The sequence below is a fragment of the Rutidosis leptorrhynchoides genome, chromosome 10, assembly GCF_046630445.1.
Source record: "Rutidosis leptorrhynchoides isolate AG116_Rl617_1_P2 chromosome 10, CSIRO_AGI_Rlap_v1, whole genome shotgun sequence".
Lineage (NCBI taxonomy): Eukaryota > Viridiplantae > Streptophyta > Magnoliopsida > Asterales > Asteraceae > Rutidosis > Rutidosis leptorrhynchoides.
In genome coordinates this window covers 104,846,922-104,867,400 of record NC_092342.1, presented here as the reverse complement: position 1 = coordinate 104,867,400, position 20,479 = coordinate 104,846,922, and the positions used below count along the sequence as shown (strand labels likewise).

Genomic DNA, 20,479 nt, shown 5'->3' with positions numbered 1-20,479 from the left:
ATATATATATATATATATATATATATATATATATATATATATATATATATATATATATATATTATATATATATTTGGTATTGATTGTTTGTTTGTGATCGATTGTATGGTTAATAAATGAAATGGCATTAGACTGAAAGCTCTCTGGCCTGTAATAGTGTCGGTATGTTGATTGACTCCTAAGTTATGATCATTGTAGGTCTAAATCATTTTTCTTGATTTCTATTTAACCAGATGAAATTAATGTAAGAACTTGCTGAAGTTCTGGAAAGAAACTTTATTCCGCGAGAAGCTTTGTGGTTTTATAAAAAGTCAACTTCGGTTGAGCATTTAGAAACATGCTTATGTTTTCTATGTATAGCAGTTACCATCTTGTTTCTCGTAACTCTTCCATGCCTTTTCTAGTAAGGATAATTAATAGAGGAATAGCGGTTAGAAGTGAAATGGGGATTGTTGGGGTCCAAACCAAAGTCCCACATCAGATCGAATATGGGAAGAAACAAATTTATGCATATAAGTCTAGGGGGACCTCCATCTACTACCAATTGGTTTTAGAGTACTATGGGAATCCTAAGCTTATGTGTATGTGTTGGACATGTTGTTTAGACTATTTGATCCAACAAGTGGTATCAGAGCTAGGCCACAACCTGGATGTGGTGGACGGCGCATATGGCACACCCGTCAGCGCATGCGTGCGCACCCTCGTCTTTGCCAACGATGAGTGTACCCATCTATCGTTATAGGGGAGGCCCACATGGACTTGGGTCTGAGGGGAGGTTTGCTGGGTGCAAATCAAAGTCTCACATATCGAATATGAGAAGAAACAAATGTATGCATATAAGTTTTGGGGAACCTCCTTCTACTACCAATTAATTTTAGAGTACTAAGGGACTCTTGAACTTATGTGTAGTACATATTGTTTGGATATATGTGGAATCAAAACTAACGACTTTTGTAGAGGGTCTAGGTGATAATGGCCTTTTACCACCATCAGCAATTACACCAACAATACCTAATCTCATTGATGTGGATGGGGAAGGTAAGATTTAGACAATCATGCCTCCACCCTGCCTCTACCCTTAGGAAGTCGTTTCTCCACCTAAGGGTGAAAAAAGTACTAACCTCCCTCTACCCGAGGGCGGTGAGATTATGGTCTTTTACTGCCGATTCATTTATACGAAATATTGAAAATTTTCTATTCAAGCATACGGAATATGTGGTTGCTCATTTTGAAAATCCTTATGATCCTTTTCATGCAATATGGTATGTGTTTCAGAAAATATGATCATTAAGTCAAGGCAAACAAGGAATGCAAACAAACTTGGAACCTGAAACTAAGTAGAGAAACTTAATTAATTGCAAAATATCTATATCTATATTTATATAACATAAGAGTGTTTGTCAGACTTACAGGACTAGAATTATTGGGAGGCTATATCCACATAACTCATGAAACTTGTTGGGCGAACCTTTGATCACTACGCCTCAAAATATGTAGGTTGTCACCCAACAGCTTAAAATTTGTGGTTATGTAGTTTTTAAATAGGTATAATTGGTAGTTTTTCTTACTAGGAACTTTATTTGTTGTTTATGGGGCAGAACTCTGACCTTTTTTCTTATCTTCTCTGTATCTTTTTGCAGTATTTAATCACTAATTTCAGCGACTTCTAACTCGCATGCCTTGGAAGTTTTTTGCGCTTCATGAATCTGTCTTCTTTTTATCTGGACTTCCTTTTATTTTCTTGGAAAGGGCAGGATGGCTATTGGCTCAGCAAGTACAAAATTCAGGTTTAACGTTATTATGCACCCAACCCTTTATTTCGCTGTACTTTACTGCAGGATCTTCGATAAGTATCTCTATTTAGTAGATGAACTTATTAAATCCATTACCTTTAACTGTGTATTATTCACTTATCTCAATGAAGAAGAAAGATTATACACACACTTGAATACTATTTTCTTTTCTAATGGCTTGAGATTATCGTAAGTGAAAATGAATTGATTACCTGAACTCGTTTTGTTAATTAAGTGGTGTTCATTTCTAGAACCTTGTGTTATACAGTATCTGATAATCAATGGCGAATCTACATGCTTGTCTATGGGGTCCTATGACCCCACTAGCTAGGATTTTTTTTTTTACTATCTACGCTTCAAATTGTACAGGACACCACCAAATTTAGCTATAGGACCCCATATATTATTAGAATTTATGGTTTTTTTAAAGGTAAACGACCACAAAAATATCATTCAAATATGATTAGCTTTGAAAAAAAAATTGGGACACCAATGAGATCTCATTCTAAATTCGCCACCGCTGATAATGCTTAACAAGGAGGATTGAGTTTTTGTACTATGCATCTGGCCGAAGAAAATATTGAGCACATGACCACTTATGAATATACTGTTACTGTATTTCGAGTCAGATGATAATACTTGTTATTTTTTGTAAACTAAATTATGCAAGCATTAACAATTCTAATATTCGCTATATGCTCTTACAAACATTTGAACCGGCGAGGGAGGGGTGGTTTCAAACTCGGGCATTGCCTTTGAAAAAAAAAAAGACAACGAAATTTTACAAGGGCCTTTAGTTATGTAAAGAAGAAAGTAATAAATCTATGTATACTGACATGTTTACACAGTGCATGTATATCCTTACTTGGAGATGTATTAAACGTGCTTAAAAACATCCGATCAACTTGCTTTTTTAATTGTTACTAATTCATCAAATTTGTTTACTTATGCAGACAAAGACCAACTCTACTGAAGCTCAAGATAAATGCATTACTCGTTTACTGTTGTATCATTTTTGCGTCAATCTGCCTGTAATGATTGCATCCTATCCCGTCTTTCGATTTATGGGAATGCGAAGTAGTCTTCCATTATCATCCTGGTATTTTCAGGTTCTTTATGTACTACCTCTAAACTTGTAGATTGTTGTTTGGCACTCAAGTTGCACTGCCATGATAACATACTTTTTTTTTTTTTTTAAATATATATGTTTTTGATGTATATTTTGATCTATTAAGAAACTATGTTCGTTGCGTTACACTCATTTTGGCGTGAATCTTTTACCGTTGCAGGAAAGTAATGTCAACACAGATACTATTTAACTTCATTGTTGAAGATTTCATATTTTACTGGGGACACAGAATTTTGCATACCAAATGGCTGTACAAGCATGTACATAGCGTCCATCATGAGTAAGCTGTAACATCCCGCCTTTTTCCGTTTACTTTTTGTTTAACTATTTTAAAGTCCATTATATAATTATAACATCATCCGTTAATACGCGTTTTAAAATATTTCGTTTAGGCAATCCACGCACCCGATTCAAACTTGAGGGACTAAACTTGCCAAAATGCCAAAATGGTGACTAGGTCAAAAGAGTCAACCTTATCTCATCCATTCATTTTCACCTCCTCTTTCAATACTTCCTCCATTTTCTCTCAAACTCCAAATCCAAAGAATCATCATCTATTTCAAATCGAGCAAGCATAAATCCAAACAAATTACATATTCCGAATCCTTGCATCGTCCTCTTCGATTCCATACCGATTTCATCAAGTTTGGGTAACTTTCTAAAATCACTAGATTTTGTGTTCTTGATGTTTTTAACTTATAAAAGTGTTAATTAGTGTCTATGGCTCAAGTCTAACATGAATATATGATTTGTATGCTCGATCTTGTTGTTTTGAAGTAACTAGCATGAACTTGAATTTTGGTGTGTTATTCTTGAGATTTAGTTGCTTAAAAGTTGTTAGATGTTAAAAGTTCATGTTTTAATTGGGTTACTAGTATCACTAGCTTCAATTTGATGTGTAGGTTGCTTTAGAAAACTTCATAAACTTGATTATTGATTTTGGTGAGGTTGGTTAGGGTTTGGTAGAACTAAATGTGAACATTTGATGCATTGAATGCCATGAATTGTTGTTGGTAAGTGTTTAGTTGGATTGTATGCTTGATTACCTACAAAACGACGTATTGTATGTAGGTAGTAAGTTCCCGAATCACCAAACCGCATTTATGAACTTGAATGTAGTAAATGTTGAGCTTTCAATGTGATTTTAGTTGTTGTAAGTGTCAAAGTAATTGATGAAATGCATTTAGTCATTTTTCTCGTCAAAATACCTTTCCGATGATATAAGATACATGTTTTGGTTGTTTGCGGGTCATAAATTGGGATTGTTTGAGTTTTGGTTCGTGCATTTGTTTGTTGCAGCAAAACAGGGTTTGCATACAGATCTAGACGCCATCCAGATTATTGGACGCCGTCCAGGCCTTCAATGCTGGACGCCGTCCAGCAAATCTGTACGCCATCCAGTTGCACTGCCAGTGACTGTTTTTGTTTTGCCATTTTACGAAAAATGTTTGCTATGCTACGCATCTCCGATTCACATGTAACTTGTTCTAACATACCCATATATGATTAAAAACCTCAGAAAAATAGTTCGAGACCCGACCCGAACGTGTTGACTTTTTCGTTGACTTTGACCCGACTAAAGTTGACTTTTAATTAAACTTAACCAAATGTTTGTGCAATCGTTCTAACATGCTTATATACTTGTATCTTGCATGAAACGTGACAATTTGACTCACATGCTATAGTAATCGAGTCGTAACGAGCCATAGGACTAATTGAACACTTTGACCGACCGTGTTTACCGATATTGATACAAACCTATTTGTTTAGGTCAAGACTAGCATTCATTCTTACACACGTTCACTTGTTGAAGTACTTTTACATACGTGCACTCAAGGTGAGATCATAGTCCCACCTTTTCAAATACTTTTATACTTTTAAATCGTGGGCTGAGAAACATATACATTACTTACTTATATACATTTCACATGTATATGTATACTTTCATACTTTTATACTTTAAATACAAATACAAAAGCAAAGATACATACGAGTTAGAACATAAATCCTCAAGTCCAATTATCATTAGTTACACTTGTAGGGTGTAAGCGAGAACTTATGTTGTGTGGCCATACGGGTTTGACGAACCCTCATTCGGAGGAATGAAATGTATTTTCAAAATATAGTGTAGGTTCTAACACTATTATGCAGAGGTAAGATTCAGTTAAGCTTGATAATTGGGTGCTCGTGATATAAACACATCTTTTGAGATGTATACGCTTGATAAACGATTCATACTAAAACTTGTGGTGCAAACACACTTTATACATACAACTATGATTTCACCAACGTTTTCGTTGACAGATTCTTCTATGCTTTCTCAGGTCCTTGAATGCTTATGGATATATGCTTCCGCTTACTTTTTGATACTTGCTTGGATGTCGAGTATACATGCATACGTGGAGCGTCTTTTGATAATCGAATTGTGTCGCATAGATTTCATTTGTACTTTAAACTTTGTAATATAATTCGTCAATGAACTACTTTTGTAAACCTTGAAACATCCTCACTTTTCAAATGAATGTGACATGTGTTTTGGTCAAACGTTGTTTTAAGGACTTATGACCACGTAACGGGACCTAAGTAGACGGCGCCGTCAATGACGATTTTGTCGGGTCGCTACAGATGGTATCAGAGCGTTGGTTGTAGGGATTTAGAGTTCATTGGTGTCAACCCCGAGTCATAGGGTACATTAGTGAGTCTAGACTACAACCGGCATATAGACTTGAAGTAGGAATTACTTGACTACTTGTGCATTTATACTCGAACTCTCTATTCATATCTAACTCTTAATTCATCTTAATCGTGCGTAGCTTAATTTGATTGACACGCCACCTTGACTATATGAAATAATGTCGAATGTACATATGAATTAGGGTAATATAATTGCCGGGATTATATTACGGTGACTCATATGAACGTTCCAACATTATGACATAAAGAATTTAAGGTGAGTCAAGGAAAATTTTCTCTCTATCCTTATTCCATATCATGATTAGTATTATTGAAAATACTAATCAACAGTATTCTTGTGTTTTGAAGGAACAATGCCTCCTCGTCGTGTGCCACGCCATGAGACTCCCGAACAAGCCCTTCAACGAATGATAGCCACCGCCGTGGATGCGGCCATGGCCGGTCACTCCTCCAACAACAATAACAACAACCACAACAACAACAACAATCAAGGAGCCGGTAACTCAAGCGAAGGGTGCTCCTACAAATCCTTCATGGGGTGCAAACCTCACACTTTTAAGGGAACCGGGGGACCGGTAGTGCTCACCCGATGGTTTGAGCAAACGGAAGCCGTCTTTAGCATAAGCAGTTGTCGGGACCAAGACAAGGTCGCCCACACTTTCGCCGGTGTCGCTCTCACATGGTGGAACACCTATGTACAATCGGTGGGTAGCGATGAAGCTCACGCCCTCTCTTGGGCCGATTTGAGGGAAAAGATGATCACCAAATACTTTCCTCGTGAAGAAACCCGAAAGCTCGAACAAGAGCTAAGAACTTTAAAGGCGGTCGAAAATGATCTCAAGGCTTATAATCAACGATTCTCCGAGCTAGCCTTAATGTGCCCGGCTCTCGTGACTCCCGAATCCCTCCGAATCGAACTTTACATGGATGGCCTCCCAAAGAGCATCAAACATGGAGTAATGTCATCCAAACCCGCTAATCATCAAGAAGCTTTAAAGATGGCCCGCCAATTTATAGAAACGGTGGATGAAATCGTAGTACCGGTACCAAAGGCCGAGGACAAATCGGGTGGCAACAAAAGAAAATGGGAAGCCACTCCATCAAGCAACTACAACAACAACACTTCCACCAAAAATCCTTTCACTTCTGACGGCAAGAAAGGTTATGCCGGAGCTTTGCCATATTGCAATAAGTGCCACAAACATCATTTGGGTAAATGTGGGAGGCTGTTTTGTATCAAGTGTCAAAAGAGTAGCCATATGGCCCACGAATGCAGAAACACCGCTCCCGTTGCTCAAAAGGGATCCAATGCACCAAGACCGGGTATTTGTTATGAATGTGGCCAACCGGGTCATTTTAGAAATGCGTACCCAAAGAAGAAATCTAACCCAAATACGCTCGGCCGAGCTTTCAACATTAACACCGAGGAAGCCCGAGATGACAATGAATTAGTCACGGGTACGTTTCTTCTCAACAACACTTATGTTACTTGTTTATTCGATTCAGGTGCTGATAAGAGTTTTGTATCCAAGACTTTGACTCATTCTTTTAGCACTCCACCACTTCCACTAGATACAACTTATACCATTGAAGTGGCCAACGGGAAACTATTGAGTGCCGACACATATTACCGGGGGTGTACGTTAAACATTTTGGGTAATGAGTTTGAAATTGACTTGATACCCATGGAACTAGGAAGCTTCGATGTAATAATCGGTATGAATTGGTTAGCCAAAATGAAATCTCACATCCTTTGTGATCTTAACGTAATTCGAATTCCTATCGAGAATGGTGAACCCTTGATTGTTTATGGCGATAAGAGTTGCACCAGACTCAATCTCGTTTCGTGCCTTAAAGCTAGAAAACTACTCCGTAAGGATTGTTTTGCGATCCTTGCCCATGTTAAGAAAGTCGAGTCCGATGAGAAGCATATCGATGATGTGCCAATTGTTAGTGACTTTTCCGATGTATTTCCCGACGAATTGCCTGGTCTTCCACCTCATCTACCGGTTGAAATCCAAATCGATCTTATTCCGGGAGCCGCACCCGTAGCACGTGCGCCGTATAGACTTGCTCCATCCGAAATGCAAGAATTGCAAAGTCAAATCCAAGAACTACTTGACTGTGGTTTCATCCAACCTAGCCATTCACCATGGGGCGCTCCGATTTTGTTTGTTAAAAAGAAAGATGGATCCCTATGAATGTGCATCGATTATCGTGAACTAAATAAATTGACGGTTAAGAACCGATATCCTCTTCCTCGCATCGATGACCTCTTTGATCAACTACAAGGATCTCATGTATATTCAAAAATCGATCTCCGCTCGGATTATCATCAATTAAGGGTTAAGGGGGAAGATGTCTCCAAAACCGCTTTCCGGACTCGTTATGGTAGTTATGAATTTCTTGTAATGCCATTTGGTCTCACTAACGCACCGGCGGTGTTCATGGATCTTATGAACCGCGTGTGCAAAACATACCTCGACAAATTCGTTATCATGTTCATCGATGATATTTTGGTCTATTCTAAAAGTGAAGAAGAGCACGAACAACATCTCCGACTTGTGCTTGAACTCTTGAGACAAGAACGACTCTATGCCAAATTCTCCAAGTGTGAATTTTGGTTGAAGGAAGTTCAATTTCTTGGTCATGTTGTAAGTGATCAAGGTATTAAAGTCGATCCATCAAAAATCGAAGCCATTAGTAAATGGGAGACTCCTACTACTCCTACTCACATTCGTCAATTTTTGAGTCTCGCCAGATACTATCGTAGATTCATCAAGGATTTCTCTTTGGTTGCCCGTCCTCTAACCGCGTTAACTCACAAGGGAAAGAAATTCATTTGGGCGACCGAACAAGAATCCGCATTTCAAATCTTGAAGACAAAGCTAACCACTGCTCCTATCTTGTCACTTCCCGAAGGCAATGATGATTTTGTTGTATATTGCGATGCCTCGAAACATGATTTTGGGTGTGTATTGATGCAACGAAAGAAAGTCATTGCTTATGCCTCTAGATAATTGAAAATTCATGAACGGAACTACACGACACATGATCTCAAACTCGGAGCCGTTGTATTTGCACTTAAAATGTGGAGACACTATCTTTATGGTACCAAAAGTACTATCTTCACCAATCACAAAAGCCTTCAACACATCTTCGACCAAAAGCAACTAAACATGAGACAACGAAGGTGGATCGAAACTTTAAACGATTATGATTTCGAGATTCGTTACCATCCCGGAAAGGCAAATGTAGTAGCCGATGCCTTAAGTCGAAAAGAAATAGCGGTGCCTCTTCGTGTCCGAGCCTTAAACATCACTATCCACACCAACCTCAATAACCAAATTCGTGTAGCCCAAGACGAGGCTCTCAAGGATGAAAATATTCCCCATGAACATTTGAACATTCTCGTCTCTCGATTCGAAGTTAAAGAGACCGGACTCCGATATTTCACCGGAAGAATTTGGGTACCTAGTTATGGGGACTTGCGGAGCCTTATTTTAGACGAAGCCCATAAGTCAAGATAATCGATTCATCCCGGTGCCAATAAGATGTACCACGACCTCAAAGAACAATATTGGTGGCCGAACATTAAAAGGGACGTCGCTACTTACGTTGGAAAATGCCTAACTTGCTCCAAAGTCAAAGCTGAACATCAAAGACCGTCCGGGCTACTTCAACAACCCGAAATCCTGTAATGGAAGTGGGAAAGGATAACGATGGATTTTATCACCAAACTATCAAAGACGTTGGGCGGTTACGATACTATTTGGGTCATTGTCGACCGACTCACCAAATCCGCGCACTTCCTAGCCATGAAGGAAACCGACAACATGGAGAAACTCGCACAACTTTACATTAAAGAAATCGTAGCCCGACACGGTGTACCGTTATCGATTATCTCCGACCAAGATGGCCGATTTGTTTCTAGATTTTGGCTTACTTTACAAGAAGTGTTGGGAACGCGTTTAGACATGAGCACCGCATATCATCCACAAATGGACGGACAAAGCGAACGCACAATCCAAACCTTGGAAGACATGCTACGAGCTTGCATTATCGACTTCGGAAAATCTTGGGACAAGCACTTGCCTCTCGCCGAATTCTCCTACAACAATAGTTATCACGCGAGTATTAACGTCGCACCATTCGAAGCATTATATGGCTGAAAATGTCGTTCACCTCTTTATTGGGCCGAAGTAGGCGACACACAAATCACCAGACTCGAACTCATTCATGAAACAACCAAGAAGATCGTTCAAATCCGAGATAGGCTTAGGACGTCCCGAAGTCGTCAAAAGTGCTATACCGACAAAAGACGCAACGACCTCGAATTTCAAGTCGATGACCGCGTGATGTTAAAAGTCGCGCCTTGGAAAGGTGTAATCCGTTTTGGGAAATGCGGGAAGCTAAATCCGCGGTATATCGGTCCTTTCGAAATCTTGGAGCGTGTTGGAACCGTTGCTTATCGTTTAGATCTTTCGCCTCAATTGAGCTCCGTTCATCCTACTTTCCATGTATCCAACTTGAAAAAATGCCTTGCCGAACCCGATATCGTCATCCCTCTCGAGGAGCTTACCATTGATAACAAACTTCATTTCGTTGAAGAACCAGTTGAAATTGTGGACACCTCCGTCAAAACGTTAAAACAAAGCCGAATTCCAATTGTCAAGGTCCGTTGGAACGCCAAAAGGGGACCCAAGTTTACTTGGGAAAGACAAGATCAAATGCAAAGGAAGTATCCTCATCTATTCGTGAATTCGGAAACGCAAGATCTCGAGGAAGAAACAACGACTACTACGCCTACTTAAATTTCGGGACGAAATTTTTTTTTAAGGATTAGGTAATGTAACATCTCGCCTTTTTCCGTTTACTTTCCGTTTAACTATTTTAAAGTCCGTTATATAATTATAACATCATCCGTTAATACGCGTTTTAAAATATTTCATTTAGGCAATCCACGCACCCAATTCAAACTTGAGGGACTAAACTTGTCAAAATGCCAAAATGGTGACTAGGTCAAAGGAATCAACCTTATCTCATCCATTCATTTTCACCTCCTCTTTCAATACTTCCTCCATTTTCTCTCAAACTCCAAATCCAAATAATCATCATCTATTTCAAATCTAGCAAGCATAAATCCAAACAAATTACATATTCGGAATCCTTGCATTGTCCTCTTCGATTCCATACCGATTTCATCAAGTTTGGGTAACTTTCTAAAATCACTAGATTTTATGTTCTTGATGTTTTTAACTTATAAAAGTGTTAATTAGTGTCTATGGCTCAAGTCTAACATGAATATATGATTTGTATGCTCGATCTTGTTTTTTTGAAGTAACTAGCATGAACTTGAATTTTGGTGTGTTGTTCTTGAGATTTAGTTGTTTAAAAGTTGTTAGATGTTAAAAGTTCATGTTTTAATTGTGTTACTAGTATCACTAGCTTCAATTTGATGTGTAGGTTGCTTTAGAAAACTTCATAAACTTAATTATAGATTTTGGTGAGGTTGGTTAGGGTTTGGTAGAACTAAATGCGAACATTTGATGCATTGAATACCATAAATTGTTATTGGTAAGTGTTTAGTTAGATTGTATGCTTGATTACCTACAAAACGACGTATTGTATGTAGGTAGTAAGTTTCCGAATCACCAAACCGCATTTATGAACTTGAATGTAGTAAATGTTGAGCTTTCAATGTGATTTTAGTTGTTGTAACTGTAAAAGTGATTGACGAAATGCGTTTAGTCGTTTTCCTCGTCAAAATACCTTTCCGATGATATAAGATACATGTTTTGGTTGTTTGCGGGTCATAAATTGGGATTGTTTGAGTTTTGGTTTGTGCATTTGTTTGTTGCAGCAAAACAGGGTCTGCATACAGATCTGGATGTCGTCCAGATTATTGGACGCCGTCCAGGCCTTCAATGCTGGACGTCGTCCAGCAAATCTGGACGCCGTCCAGTTGCACTGCCAGTGACTGTTTTGTTTTGCCATTTTACGAACAATGTTTGCTATGCTACGCACCTCCGATTCACATGTAACTTGTTCTAACATGCCCATATATGATTAAAAACCTCAGAAAAATAGTTCGAGACCCGACCCGAACGTGTTGACTTTTTCGTTGACTTTGACCCGACCAAAGTTGACTTTTAATCAAACTTAACCAAATGTTTGTGCAATTGTTCTAACATGCTTATATACTTGTATCTTGCATGAAACGTGACAATTTGACTCACATGCTATAGTAATCGAGTCGTAACGAGCCATAGGACTAATTGAACACTTTGACCGACCGTGTTTACCGATATTGATACAAACCTATTTGTTTAGGTCAAGACTAGCATTCATTCTTACACATGTTCACTTGTTGAAGTACTTTTACATACGTGCACTCAAGGTGAGATCATAGTCCCACCTTTTCAAATACTTTTATACTTTTAAATCGTGGGCTGAGAAACATATACATTACTTACTTATATACATTTCACATTTATATGTATACTTTCATACTTTTATACTTTGAATACAAATACGAAAGCAAAGATACATACGAGTTAGAACATAAATCCTCAAGTCCAATTATCATTAGTTACACTTGTAGGGTGTAAGCGAGAACTTATGTTGTGTGGCCATACGGGTTTGACGAACCCTCATTCGGAGGAATGAAATGTATTTTCGAAATTTAGTGTAGGTTCTAACACTATTATGCAGAGGTAAGATTCAGTTAAGCTTGATAATTGGGTGCTCGTGATACAAACACATCTTTTGAGATGTATACGCTTGATAAACGATTCATACTAAAACTTGTGGTGCAAACACACTTTATACATACAACTATGATTTCACCAACATTTTCGTTGACAGATTCTTCTATGCTTTCTCAGGTCCTTGAATGCTTATGGATATATGCTTCCGCTTACTTTTTGATACTTGCTTGGATGTCGAGTATACATGCATACGTGGAGCGTCTTTTGATAATCGAATTGTGTCGCATAGATTTCATTTGTACTTTAAACTTTGTAATGTAATTCGTCAATGAACTACTTTTGTAAACCTTGAAACATCCTCACTTTTGAAATGAATGCGACATGTGTTTTGGTCAAACGTTGTTTTAAGGACTTATGACCATATAACGGGACCTAAGTAGACGGCGCCGTCAATGAAGATTTTGTCGGGTCGCTACATAAGCAACACCTGCCATAGGAAGATTGAGTAATTTGTATTTTATATATATGTTAGATTTGGAAAAGTAGGTGGATTGGTTTGGAAAAAAGGTCAAAAATGGTAACTTTTGGTACCGATTGAAACAAATTCGGTGTGAGGTTGATACACAATTTGTCCAAATATTCCAACTTGTTAAATATTTTGTGCTAAATATGATATGCAAATTATAATTATATTATATTAGAATTTATTTAATCTACTTTCTGCTATAAAATGCTTTACTGTTTTTTTTTTCATTAAAATTCACTTTAGTATGCCTTTCGACCCGTCAGACATCCTTTTACGTAGTGTTGTAAAAATCTGTCTATTACTCCCCAATTCAATTCTTCAAGAAATCTTGGCATTTTCTTGAAGATAATATCATGGATATGTTCGATCAATTTCACCCGAATCCTTCATTCCCTAAAGGTTTCAACTCGTCTTTCGTCGTCCTTATTCCGAAATCTAATTCTTCAAAAAGCATAGAGCAATTACGCCCTATTAGCCTCATCAACGCCCCTTATAAAATTATCGCCAAAGTTCTCGCTAATAGATTAAAAAACTCATACCCTCTATTATTAGCGAGTCTCAAAACGGGTTTGTTCTATCCCGTTTGTTAATGGATGGTGTTATGGTGGTTAGTGAAGTTGTACACTTCGCTAAAAAGAAAAAGAAACCGATTCTTCTCTTGAAGATTGCTTTTTCGAAAGCATACGATTGGGTATCTCACGAATTCCTTTTCATGGTTCTTGATAAAATGGGGTTTGGGCACAAATTCATCTCGTAGGTCAAAACGTGCATCTCCAATGTTCACTTCTCGGTTCTTATTAATGGTTCTCCTTCACGAGAGGGTGTTATGCATCGTGGGTTGCATCAAGGGGGCCCGCTTTCATCCTTCCTCTTCATCATTGTTGCGGAAGTGCTTAGCAACCTTCTTAACAAAGGTCTTACTAGTGGTGTTCTAGGAGGATGTTGTATCAAAAATGGCTTGAAACTCAATCACTCTCAATTTGCCGACGACACCATCATTTTTGCACAACCTAATCTTATTGAGCTAAACCGTATCAAATACATCTTGCACGTTTTCTTCAAGCATTCCGAGTTATAAATGAATGCTATAGAAACTACTCTCTATGGTATTCATGTGTCTAGAGAGGATATGTGTACTTTTTCTCAAGTCTTTAATTGCAAAGTCGGTTGCTTTCCTTTTGATTATCTTGGTATTCCGATTGGTTTATCTAGAAACCGGACCTCCATGTGGCTCCCGATTATTAATAAGTTCAAGTCCAAACTTGTCAGGTGGAAAGGTAGATGTCAATCATACAAGGCCCCGGTTTCCGTCCTTAAACTTCTTGAACGTTACCGACGTAATTTCCTATGGGGTGGAGATTGTCTCAAAAAGAAAGTTAGCTTGGTAAAATGGGACTCGGTTTGCCTCCCTAAAGATTTAGGCGGTTTAGGCGTTACTCCTCTTCATTTGAAAAATTATGCAATGTTGGCTAAGTGGTGGGTTAGACTTAATTCTAACAATCATAGCCTTTGGAAATCTATCGTCGTTGCTTCTTTCGGCCCCTCATTTTGAGTTAAGATCATTAATAACGTCTCTTCTTTACGTACCTCTCATATCTCTTCAATTTGGAAAGACTTTTTAAGTCTTCATAGCAACGATTCACTCAAAGATATTATGGGACCTAACGTTTGGAAGTGGAAATTAGGTGATGGTTCTAAGATTTTATTTTGGTACGATCCTTGGGCCGACGGGCGTATTTTGAAAAATGACTTCCCTTCATTATTTTTTCTATGCCAACATCACCTTCAAGTCGTTAATTTTTTTCGTTATCCTGCTGATGTTACTCGACCTCAGCTTGGGTGGAATCTCCACCTCACTGGTCATTTATCGCCATTTAATCTTGGCAAGGCCCAAGAACTATCCTAACTGTTGGCCCACTTTTCGCTTAATGAGGCCCATGAAGATCATGTTATTTGGGCAGTAGGTTCTCCTAACGATTTTTCTGTTTCGGATGCTATTCGCTTGGTTATACGCTCGGGATTATCTCAGACCCCTTCGTGGCCCAAAATAGTATGGAGCAATTGTGTTCCATCCAAAATTATGCTTTTCCATTGGCTCGTTTTGAGAAAGAGCATCCCCGTTAGAGATGTTCTTGCTAAAAGACGTATTTTACCCGCTTTTCAATCAACTATGTATGTATGGTGTATGGTTGAAGATGAAACCATCGACCATTTGTTACTTCATTGCAAATGGTCGTCGAGTATTTGGAAGGATTTGTTTCGTTGGTGGAGTATCCGGTGGGTTGTTCCGAGGACGGTTACCGAGTTCTCTTATGATTGGTACTTCGGGATGGGCGTCAAGGCTTCCAAGTTTTGGAAAATGATTGGTCCTGCAACAATTTGGGCCATATGGATGGATAGAAACGATATTGTGTTCAATGGTAAATTTCTATGCCGGTCGATCATCGTTCAAAACATCAAGTTAAAGGTTTTTCTATGGGCGTGCAACCTCAAATTCGTCCATGGTGTCCAATCGCATGTTTGGGAGATTAATCCTTTACTTCTTTGTCAATAAGCTTGTAGTGTTAAAGCTTTTTTGTAATTTTTATTAGTGACCGATTGCGATCCGTCATTGTATTGTTGTGCATTTTCTTTCATCATTTTGATGAAGCTAACGGTTATTCTAATATAATTCTCCTTTTTTGCCAAAAAAAAAATATTACTCCACAATTACTTCTTTTTACGAAACGGACGATCCAATTTTTCAAAATGCGAGTAATTAATTGGTCAACATCATTCAATGGGTCAAAATCGAATTTAGTCAGTCAAAATAAGTCCAGGTTAATATCGGTTGTCCAGGTTAATATCGGTTGGCATTTTAATATGAAATTAAATTAGAATTAGAATGTTAGAGTTCTCGAAGATTATGTTATGTTTCTAGATAATTATAATAACGTTTACGTTTATGGATTTCTTGTATATTTACACATATACTTTTGAACTTTATTATATAAATGTATAAAAAGTACAATCCGATTACTCTCCACTTTTTGCAAACTTGTTTTTAGGCTAGCGTTTCTTTTTCCTGATATTACCAGCTTGACCACTTACATATAAAAACATAACCTGATCAAGTCGTCATTAATACGTGGGTGGTAATTGTCACATTTACCAGTTATCTATGTACAACAACAACAACAAAACTCAATCCCGCACATGCGAGGTATGGTGGAGGTGAGATGTAGACAATCATTCCCCTATCCTAGAATAAAGACAAGTCATTTCTCCACCCGAAGTGAAACACTCCTAAGAGTAGAGAAAGTCATCCCTCTCAATGTTCTATGGATAGAGAGATTGCTTCCAAAAGGACCTCCGGCCTATGGATAGAGAGATTTCTACCAGTTATCTATGTCTATATAGTTATTTGGTATGTGACAGGTAAACCCCTTTCGGATTGATTCAGAATATGCTCACCCTGCTGAAATATTATTCCTCGATTTTTGATGATGTGTGCATAACAATACATCATTACCCTCTAAATTTATACAAGAATCAAACACTACAAATAAGCACACACAACTAACGAGCAATTATAACCCGGTTATTATAGCACTTCAATGTAAGTATTCTTTTCAAGTTCGTCCCAAGAGAACGGTGTAAGTAGAATAATTGAAACTATTAATGGTCCTATGGTTTGTTTGATTGGGGGGGGGGGGGGGGTTGATTGATTTTAATTAACAACTAAACGTGCACAAGTAAATAAATTGATTTTAATTAACAACTAAACGTGCACAAGTAAATAAACTTAAACTTAACAATTTAAACTAGTAACAAGTAACAAAATATTGAGAACTTGAATCAATTAACTAAGTAGTATTCACTTACCTAATCCTCTCTATGCTTAGATGGCCCCGTTTTACTCAAATTACTATCGCACTAGTTGTTGAACTATTAAATATTTAACATTACTAACAAATCTTAATCAAATAATACTTTGCGAACTCACATAAGCATTGCATTCCAAGATCAAGTTAAGTATGAATGGTTATTGAGATTACGCTTAGGTTGAAATCACTTAAAACCCTTCAACTATCGAAATCACTTAAGATAATCAAACACCACTATGTTGACTAAAGGCCAATTGAAAACCAACTTAGATCAAAAACACAATCACTTGAAATCCCTAATCTAGTTGTCTAGATCACTCAAGGTGTTGAAGCGCAAATTAATTCACTTCCCAAATCACTAAGAGAGCTACTCAATCTATATAATCAAAGTAAAGCCTAAAACAAATGCATAGTAATGGATCTATAGCTAACACAATAACACTTGATCATGTATTTCATTCAAACAACATCATTCAATTGATTTAGGGGCAAATCATTGCATTAGAGATTCATAGATAAGCAAACACAAGAGATTTAGCCAATCATGGCTAAGATTACACTAACAATAAGCATAGAAACACAAATAATCATCATCTTAGAGTTATTACAAGCAATAGATTCAAAGTAGATAAAGAAAAGTTGAGATTACAACCCAAATACAAAGAGATGAAGATCTAGAGCTAAAACTATGAGGAATCTTGAGCTAGCTTCCTTCAATCCACCTTCAAACACCAATGGATGATGAAATTAAGGTTTTGTAGGTGAAAAACGGACTTAGAATTCCAGCTCTCTTGAAAATGGCCTCATCTCTCTCCTTTTATAGTGCTGAAAATTCTGGGCTGAATCAGCGACAGGAGCACCGCTTTTGTAGCAGGAGCGGCACTTTTGGCATCCTTTAGGAGCGGTGCTTTTTTTGAAAGGACCCGTTCATATACATTATAAATGATTTACAATAGTTTATTACATCACGAGGTATTTGACCTCTGTATGATACATTTTACAAACATTGCATTCGTTTTTAAAAGACAAACTTTCTTTACATCAAAAATTGACAGGCATGCATACCATTTCATAATATCCATTATCCAACAATAATTTGACTTAATAATAATCTTTGATGAACTAAATGACTCGAATGCAACGTTCTTCTAAATATGCCATGAAAGACTCCAAGTAATATCTTGAAAATGAGCAAACGCACAGCGGAAGATTTCTTTCAATCCTGAGAATAAACATGCTTTAAAGTGTCAACCAAAAGATTGGTGAGTTCATTATTTTATCAAAATCATTCATTTCCATCATTTTAATAGACCACAAGAATTTCATTTCCATTTCTCATAAATATACGTCCCATGCATAGAGACAAAAATCATTCATATGGATTGAACACCTGGTAATCGACATTAACAAGATGCATATAAGAATATCCCCTATCATTCCGGGAAATCCTTCGGACATGATAAAAACGAATTCGAAGTACTAAAGCATCCGGTACTTTGGATGGGGTTCGTTAGGCCCAATAGATCTATCTTTAGGATTCGCGTCAATTAGGTGTGCACTAATTCTCAAAATTAGTGATGTTCCCTAATTCTTAGGCTACCAAGCAAAAAGGGGCATATTCGGCTTCGATCATTCAACCATATAATGTAGTTTCGATTACTTGTGTCTATTTCGTAAAACATTTATAAAAATTTCGCATGTATTCTCAGCCCAAAAATATAAAGGGTAAAAAGGCAAATGAAACTCACCATACTGTATTTCGTAGTAAAAATACATATAACATCATTGAACAAGTGTAAGGTTGGTCTTGGATTCACGAACCTATATTAATTATATATTTTTATATGTTGGTCAATATTTGTATAACAATTTAGATTAAATCATAGTATACCACAATCCTAATGCTCGAGACTAATATGCAAAAGTCAACAAAAGTCAACTTGACTCAGAATAATTTCCAAAAATCTATATATAGTTTAAATATCGTCGTGTTATATTTTTAAAAGATTTATTAGAGTAAATAATAGAATTCATTTATTAATAAATAAAATTTTATATTAAAATTTATATAAAAATATACTTTTATATATTTTAAGTAATAATATTTATAGAGTTCATTTAATATTATAAAGATAATATGATAGGTATTATTAAAGTAATTTTATTACACGTAGTAAAATATGTTTGTATCACATATTTATTTGATAAAATAATATCTATAATAATAGTAAGTAAAAGTTGTATTATTTTGTAATAACAATTATTATTATTCTATTAATAGAAAAATATCAATATTTATAATTACTAAGATGACATTATGATAAAATGATAATTCTAATTATGATAACTTTAATATTTACGATACTTTTTAATATAATAATTCTATTTAAAATGATAATAATAATGATATTTTATAATAATAATGACATTTCTATTAAAATGATAATTTTTGTTAAAATGGTAGTTTTAATACTAACGATACTTTTAATAATAATGATAATGATAAAAATAATAAGAACGATAATTTTATCTAAATCAATATCTTATAATATTTTAGTTTCATCATGATACTCAAACTCATTATTTCCTAATTGATTCATTTAATAGTTTTTAATCGTCTTTTATGTCGCGTTCATTTTATTGATAATAATAATAATCATAATAATTAATTGTTACTTATATTAGTTTTAATTATAATCATACTAATAATATAAATATTATGATAATATTCATACTAATAACTATTTTAATGATAATAATAATAATAATAATACTAATTATAACTTTAATGATAATAACGATAGTAATAATAATGAAATAACAATTTTTAATGATAATACTTTTTATGGATAATGATAATAATAATCATAATAATAATAATAATAATAATAATAATAATAATAATAATATAATAATAATAATTATTATTATTATATAAAAACTAGAACGATGATATTAACGACGATAATAATAATCATTTTTAATAATAATACCAAATTTTAATTGACTATAACTTCTAATTCGTTCATCGAAACCATTCGATATCTAAATGAAAAGTTCTTAATTTTTCGCTAGCTTTCCAACGACATGCATAACTTATACCTTATCTCAATCGCATATGTAACTAATTCAAGATTCAACATAACCTATCTAACTACAATATCAAAAGTACAAGCATGCATAATCCTATATTCTCGAGCACTAGTTAGGGATACACTATTAATATGTAAAAATTAAATTATAAGTGCTTACGTATCAATATTGAGATTCAATATTGTAGGAAAGGTACATAGACGCAACGGAGATGATAAACACTAAATTGACCTCACCAGCATACCCATGAACCATACCCATCACCTCCATAGCTATAACCCATAATTTCCTTAGTCATATCCCACTCGTAAAACTCATTTTTAAATTAATATATCAATACTCCGTCGTAGTATTTTATGTATAAATACTAATAATATCACTCCTAATACTACTAATAATAATCATATGATTAATAATAATAATAATAATAATAATAATAATAATAATAATAATAATAATAATAATAATAATAATAATAATAATAATAATTAAAATATATATATATATATATATATATATATATATATATATATATATATATATATATATATATATATATATATATATATATATTTGAGAGAGATCGAGAGATTTTGTGAATGTACACTGAACCGAACTCGACTGATTTATAGCATCTTTGCCCACCAACTACACCATGCGATCGCATG

At 35.8% G+C, this 20,479-nt stretch overlaps 1 pseudogene; it reads left to right on the top strand.

The window, feature by feature from the left end:
• Positions 1-442: 442 nt before the first annotated feature.
• LOC139870514 (methylsterol monooxygenase 2-2-like) overlaps positions 443-20,479 on the top strand; it is a 142,011-nt pseudogene continuing 121,974 nt past the window's right edge.